This window comes from Arachis ipaensis, chromosome B08 (genome assembly GCF_000816755.2).
Source record: "Arachis ipaensis cultivar K30076 chromosome B08, Araip1.1, whole genome shotgun sequence".
Lineage (NCBI taxonomy): Eukaryota > Viridiplantae > Streptophyta > Magnoliopsida > Fabales > Fabaceae > Arachis > Arachis ipaensis.
Window position 1 is genome coordinate 33,880,090 of NC_029792.2, and position 7,984 is coordinate 33,888,073.

The window sequence follows — 7,984 nt, forward strand, 5'->3', positions numbered from 1 at the left end:
TATTAGAACAAATTTAGATATCATATATCAATATAGTATTAAGGTATATTTTCAATTGTTTTTATAATTATTTAGTTTGTTATTACCTTAATTTTATCTTCATGATTAGAATGTATCCTTAGCCAATAAGCAAGCACTTCTTATTCTACATTCACAAATTCAACAACACAACAACATCGATTAATAACAAAATTTAAATATCAAGTTTATCCTTTAATTATTATCATAAATTTTGATATGATATTAAAGTCATGGAATTTTTCTTGAATATTTGAAGATTATTTTTTTAGATTATCTATAGAGAACAAATTTTTCATATTTCTATTATTTTTATTTAATTATTCTCTTATTCTTTGATCATAAGACAACCATATCATTATCATTTTGTTCTTCATTTGTTTTGGTTCTCTTTTTTGTATATTTATTTTATGTCCTCTTATTTATTCTAGGCTCAAGTGTGTTATGTTTTTGACACTTGTTTTATCACTGATGACACAAATTAAATTTATGAAATTTCGCTTGCATCTTGAGTTTTAACAGTTTCGTCTATGACCTAAATTTTCACACCCCCAAATTCTTCCAATTATCTCTACATCTCAAGTTCTGCCTGTTTATAATAGTTCTAAATTTTTGAAAATTTTATTTACATATTATTTTAGTTTTTTTATTCTTTTATTTTTTAAAAAGTTGCAAAATCAAATTGTTATTTGAGTTTGAGAGATATGTTAAAATGTATTTTAAATATTATATATCTGTGTAGTATATCTAAGTATATTTTTCATAATTAATTTTATGTTTATTTAGTTTGATATTATCTTGATTTTTTCATTACGATTAGATTGTATTTTTAGTCTATAAATTAAATAAATATTTTTTTTATTGTACATTCATACACAACACAAGAACATTTACAATAATATCTGAATATCAAATTTATTCTTGAGTTATTATATGAATTTTAGCACATATGATATAATATCAAAGAACAAGCCAATCAAAATGTTTCAAATTTGACTTGAAATGGAATTATGAAATTGGATTGAGGGAAAGGTAAAAAATTTGACTTTAAAATGTTATGTTCATCTCATTTTTGTATCTCAGTGTTTTAGTTGCACATATAATTTGAAACATAAAACTTGGTTAAGAGAGAGAAATTTCTAATAATCTTTCTTTTTATTTTGTGCTCACAAAAATACCAAATTTTCAAATTTTAACCCTTATTGTCTCTTTCTTTTTCTTCTCTTCCTTTTGTTCTTGTTCTTTCTTGTCTCTCTCGCTTTTCTTTTTCTTTTTTTTAAAAAAATATTTGATTTAATTTTTCATCATTTAAGTTGTTGATCTAGATGTTATATTCTTAAATTTGTGAATTTTTGTTTGGATTGATGATATCTTGTGAAGAATAGTGGTGGAAGAATATTGATGATTGTTTATGGTAAGAGAAAGAAAAATAAAAAAAAAATTTAATTATTGTATTTATATCAGTTTTTTTAACAAACAAGATACATTACAAAAAAACGTTGAGTACCGTCAAATTTATTGTTGGTTTTTTTAAATACATCTGACGGTAATCAATTCACCGTCCGATTCACCATCGAAAACAATCAGATGGTATAAACCTCGCCGGTAAATATTTACCGTTGGATTTATTTCGTCCAACGGTAATTACCATCAGATTTTACAACGGATTACCAGCTCAGGAAACGAATTGATTACCGGTGAATTTTTCTGGTGGTAACGTTGGCACCAAAACCTGTTGTTTCGCGCCATGTTATCGTCGGATTATTCCTACAATAATTTCGACGATAATGTCATTTTTTTAATTTGAAATAAATGATCAATTTTAATTTTAAATTGAAATTATTTTCACATAATTAGTGGTCAATTCATAAATAATGAAAATTTTTTATTTAAAATAAATAAATAATACAATGTGCAAATTAAATGAAAGTCAAGTACACTAAATAAATGTATGAAATAATAAAACAAAAATCTAATATCTACAGATCCAGGTAGTAGTCGTCGTCGTCAGTTCCGTGGCCTTGAGTCGACAGTGCAGGAGGTGGTGACAATGTCCGTGTGCCACCAATACTACCGCTGCCACCAGCAGGGTCGATAATAGCGGCGCGTAGCTGGTCTTGGTATACCTCCATCTGAGTCTCCATATGCTCTATCTGCTCCAACAACTCCTTAAACTCCAACCTGAGCTCATATGTAGATGTCACGCGGATGAGAATCTCTTTATACCTCTCTCAATAATTGTTAAGCTCTTGAGCCTGCTGGTGAAGGCTACGTTGGAGCTCCTGCACCTAGAGCCTTAGATCCATGCCTTCCTCGGGTTGGACGGCTCGACTGGTGGCAGAGCCTAACGACGGCCTCAAGGTCAAGGTGCGGAGGCTACTAGTGAAGAACGATCTCATCCCGTATACGCAGTTCTTGTACGAGGCTAAGGCGGTCTCACGCCAAACTGCATCAGGGTCGACAATTGAGGTCGTAGACCCATCGGCGGCGGCCTCCCTACTTTGCTGAGACTTCTGTGTCGTGGCCTCTAGTCTATGTGTGTAAGATTCCTGTGCAATTAACACAAGTTATTGTGTAAGCAAGCTAAGACAGATATACAGTTAATATCTAATAATTTCATACACTACAAGAAATATCGTTAAAATCTACGGCCAAATCGACGGCTAAGCCGTCGATAATATTAAAAATCGACGGCAAAATAGACGGCGGAGATGGTCGCTATTAAGCTTGTCGATTTTTCAAAATTCTAATAAAATCGACGGCTTGGGTAGCCGTCGATAATAATTTATTAAAATCGACGGTCTTTCTGTCTATAATATAAGTATAAGAATTTTACCTTCTTGCTAAAATCGACAACGTTGCGTCGATATTATTATATAAAATCGACGTCATTTTCTGTCGACATTTGATTTAATAAAATCGACAATATTTTCATCTATAATATGATTTACCAGCTTAACAAAATCGACAATGCTGCCGTCGATATTATTATATAAAATCGACGTCCTTGCTGTCGATATTTGATTCATTAAAATCAACACAGTTGTCGTCGATTTAATTTTATAGATACCGACAAATTCTTTGTCTATATTTTGTTTTTTTTTTTTTGTCTATTTTAAATTTTAAAAAGCGACAATGCTGTCGTCGATTTTAATAGCCATATTTTTTTAATTATTTTGTTCTATTTGAAAAATAGTAAACAATTAATGCAAATAAACTTTAAATATAGAAATGAAATTTATACAGAATATTAGATAATAAGACAAATAAACTTTTAAATATAAAAATAAAATTTATACTAAATATTAGATAATAAGTTTACAAACTTATCAAAATAATAAATAATCCTCTAACATAAAGACTCAAGACAAAATAAATAACTAAACTTAGACTTATAATAAGTATTCAGTAGAGTCACAAGTTGAAGGCAGATAGATTTGATGAAAACAAGAACAAGTACAATGAGCTTCAAATTGAGCAAATATAAAACCTCTGAGGCTTCATCAAGTAATTGCTTAAACCCCTCAATCGCAGCCTTTTGTGCAGCACGCTTTTCCTTGCGTTCTTCTTCCACACGAGTTTTAACATAATGCTCAAACAAGGATCTCCTAGCAGAATAACTTGGTATGGCCTCTATTAGATAATGAGTTTACAAAGTTATCAAAATAATAAATAATTCTCTAGCATAAAGACTCAAGACAAGATAAATAACTAAACTTAGACTTATAATAAGTATTCAGTAGAGTCACAAGTTGAAGGCAGATAGATTTGATGAAAACAAGAACAAGTACAATGAGCTTCAAATTGAGCAAATATAAAACCTCTGAGGCTTCATCAAGTAATTGCTTAAACCCCTCAATCGCAGCCTTTTGTGCAGCACGCTTTTCCTTGCGTTCTTCTTCCACACGAGTTTTAACATAATGCTCAAACAAGGATCTCCTAGCAGAATAACTTGGTATGGCCTGTATGGCTGTATTGATATAAATTTTTCCATCTTAAGAATTTTGCAAATGAAAGTAAGCCAAAAGCAACCTAGAAATATTATTTTTAGAAAAAGAGAGGGTAAAGTATCATATTTGAAAAACAGAAAGCCAAAGACAATACAGTAAACATTAAAGTTCTCAAAGAAGCTTTCTACTTACCTGCCTAGACATATCTGCTCCTAAACAAACTATGGGATGAAACTTACAAGGAAGCCATAGAGATTTTATTCCATAATATATGCCTTCAAATTTTTTCCTTTCTTTGAGAATCATCTTAGCTAAATCAAGTGCTCACTTTTCACATGTTGCACGTTTAGCAGCATCGGGAATGGATTCAAAATCCTCAACATGACCTACACCAACTATTCTCCTGTGTATTAATGATCAATTGATCATAATGAAAGTGTTAGCCATGCCTCCTAAGAATTTTTATGTTGCTCAAATCATAAATACAGGCCATTACTTCAGAATCATACAGTTCAACAAATATATATCTTACTGAATATAAAATTAGAACATGGCATGCACAATGGGAATAGCTCTAGGGCTGGGATGACTTCAACTAAACATCAGTGTAAATGATTATATACACATTAGAAAGTAGAGAGCAATTCCAACATTGTCACTAAATTTTATACCTAATATGTTTCCTCACACGAGCACTCTAGACTAGAGTCATGCAAAAGACACATTCTAATATTACCATTCCATATTTTTTATAGGAAAAATGCAATTAGTAAACTATGTCCACTTAGCAGCACTTAGTTTCAACTTCCAATAACCAGGAATTCATGTCCACTTAGTAGTACTTAGTTTCAACTTCCAATAACCATCCCTATGATCTATAGTTTCCAGAAGAATTAAATGCTAAGTAGTGGGAAAAACAGTTCTGATATAACCGAGTGACCGAGAAAGAGAGGAAAATATAGCCAAACTCACATTGCATCTGAAGAGCATAAGGGTCTGAACTACTTCCCAATGACCATATCTACAAGCTTGCATCAAATCCGTCTTCAAATAACAAATCAAAGTGAGTCCAAAAATCAATCAGTAAACTATATCCTCAGTAAGTGCATTATAAACATGCTAAAAAATAGAAGTGAGATCTAACAAAAAATTTCAATGTCTCATATTATTATGCAGATATCTCTAGAATTTTTATCAGATCCATCTGCCAATCTGTCACTTACAACTATGCAAACTCTAATTATAATTAAGTTCTCCAAAAAAGAATAGAATCATATCCTAAAACTGCAAACCTGGACCAAAATGGAACAAAAAAGTTACAAATTTGCAATTCCAAATACAGAACAGAATCTCCAATTCTCAAAATTGAAACTAGAACAACACTTGCACCAATTGTAATCAACCATACAATTCAACTTCCTCAAATCAAAACCAATTACCACAACAGAGCTTAAATCTAACCCAGAATCAACCTACCATTTAAAATGAAAAGAGAAAAAGAGAATAGCAAAAATGAAAGACTCTACCTGGCCGCAATAGTTCCTTGAATTCACATCAGCTCCATTCTCAAGCAACAAAGCCACAATCTAATAGAAACCCAAATCCAAGAACAAAAGAAAAAACTTTTTGAGGCATGAAAATCAGAAAAAGACAAAAAGGGTATTGAAATGAGATTAAACATTTGGATTCATGAAATGAACCTCATTATGGCCCTTGGAAGCTACAAAATGAGTTTAATTACCTTGAGTGACTTTATTAGAAATTCAGACAAAGCTGTAGAATGGTTACAAAACCAAATTTATGAATCCCTTTTTATATTTGAAAACAATGCATTCATAAACTAGGGAATAGAAAGATAACAAAACCAGCTAGTTATAACACAATCAATACATCAATTTCAACCCCTTGTTGATGAACTAGATCACCAATCACAGAACTGGTTGAAGAAAACTAGCATGGACTGACCTTGACAGGGACAACAACCTCATAGAGGAGTATAGCATCTCTAGTTGTTCGTCTTTCATAAAATTCACCCTATGAAGTAACTGATTGAAGAAAACTAGCATGGACTGACCTTGACAGGGACAACAACCTCATAGAGGAGTATAGCATCTCTAGCTACACGATAAAATTCCAATGCAACTCTTGTAGATGACAGACAAACATCCTGAAAATTAATAATTCATTTATTAATGTGAAACTAATTGTCGGTCAACTAACTGAAAATATTTATATGAATGCAATTTAAGTAATCTTACACTAAAAGTCACACTCTAGGAGCAGATTTCTAGCCTTTGACATGATCTCGGTCTTTTTCTTGTGTGCAAAGTGAACCTCAACATCATCAGCAAACTTGCTCAGTCTGCTATCATTGTCATCCGATGCAGAGATGAACTTAAGGTCTTTTAAAACAGATTCAAATTCTATTGTACATTTATATGAGATGATAAATTTAATTTATTTAAATAATATGTGCTAAGATACCACAGAGAAATCCCCTTAATTTTGGAGCGCCGAACAGGTTCAGACTTAAATAATATTGAATAATTAAAAGAACAAAAAATGCCGTAGAGATTGGGGATTATAATAATACTTTAAGGAGGGAAGCATGGAGAGATGGATCTGGAAGGGATTGGTTGAGAGATTGAAGATCCGCCATCAACTGTTTCAGCTCCACCTCCATTGTTTTTCGTTGTCGTCTTCTTCTTGTTTATGGATTTTGGATCTGAATTCAAATTGAGATTGAAATGTGAATCCCAAATGCAGAATTGAAAAATCTTGAGCTGAACTCGCACCACCGCTCAGTGCCGCAGCTCCGTTAACTGCAGTGTTGGTGTAACTCGTAAGACCAATGGCAGGCTCGACAGAGGAGGAGGAGAAGCTCTACTCTCAGGCGGAGGACCGCGGGTTTTCTTAGGAGTGGGAGAAGAAGAAGCTCTGTTCTCTACCTCTCTCCGTGACCGTGACTTCGTTTTGGTCTCTACTCTCGAGCCTTGGAGGAGAAGAAGAAGTGTCACTCTAGACTCTGATTCTCTGAAGATTTGGGATTAAATTTTGGGAGAATGGATGAAACGAGCAGGGACGCGGGAAGCAAACGCGGGAGTAGTTTTTTGTTGATAAAAATCGACGGTTATTTGGTCGATTTTAGTTAAAATAAAAATCAACATCCTATCCGTCTATTTTATATAATAAATCTATACCGTCTGTTCAATTTTAAAAAGAGATCTCTATCGTCTAAATTTATCGACGATAGAGACTGTCGATATTTTAATTATTAAAATAGACGATCAGCCAGTCGATTTTAAAGAAAAAAATTTTCAACCCCTTTTTCGTCGGTAATGTGACTATAGGAGTAAGGTATTAAAAATTGTAAAAAAAATAGACGACATTGTCGTCGATTTTAATATTTTTTCTTAATTATCTTTTTCATTTTATTGACGAAAAATCGTCAAAAAATATCGACGGAAAACATAACCGTCGATTTTTGGCGTCGATAATTACACTATTTCTTGTAGTGATAGCAGAAGATAATCAGACGTATGTCTACTCACATAATGGTTCTGAGATCGCGGATTAACAAATCTCGCTTTGTTCTCCTTCAGTGTGTGCATCTACTTGAAGGTTTCCGTCAATGTGGTCTCGCGGTCCAACGACTTTGACTACACAAGTTGTATTGAGATTTTTATATGAAAATGTGAAAATACATTTTTAGCCAGTATTGAATTAATTTAAATGGTTAAGATTAAATATACCTAATAAATGTTCATAGATTATATAAAATAATCCATCAATGGATGTTTGAATGCGCAACTCAACGGTTTGTATTCTTTTCTTTTGTTTATAACCCATAGTAAAATGCAGCAAATTAAATAACTGTGATTTATGAATGAAGTTTTAGTAACCTAATGCAAAATGTGTATATATAGGTAAACAATTTTGACTCACTGTGATTTAACTCTAAATAAATACATAAAATATGTGTAAACACAAATGCAATGATTATTCTGTCTTCTCTT

At 32.2% G+C, this 7,984-nt stretch overlaps 1 long non-coding RNA gene across 4 annotated transcripts; it reads right to left on the minus strand.

The window, feature by feature from the left end:
- On the minus strand, positions 3,659–7,070 carry LOC107611937. Of its 4 annotated transcripts, XR_002352312.1 has the most exons (7): positions 6,562–7,070; positions 6,227–6,330; positions 6,043–6,135; positions 5,495–5,554; positions 4,941–5,012; positions 4,161–4,371; positions 3,659–3,988 (listed from the first exon to the last, which is right to left on the minus strand). It is a non-coding gene; the product is annotated as an uncharacterized LOC107611937 (long non-coding RNA). The 4 variants fall into 4 exon arrangements; XR_002352311.1 differs by lacking the exon at positions 6,562–7,070 and having other exon boundaries at positions 4,297–4,371; positions 6,227–6,460; XR_002352309.1 differs by lacking the exon at positions 6,562–7,070 and having other exon boundaries at positions 6,227–6,460.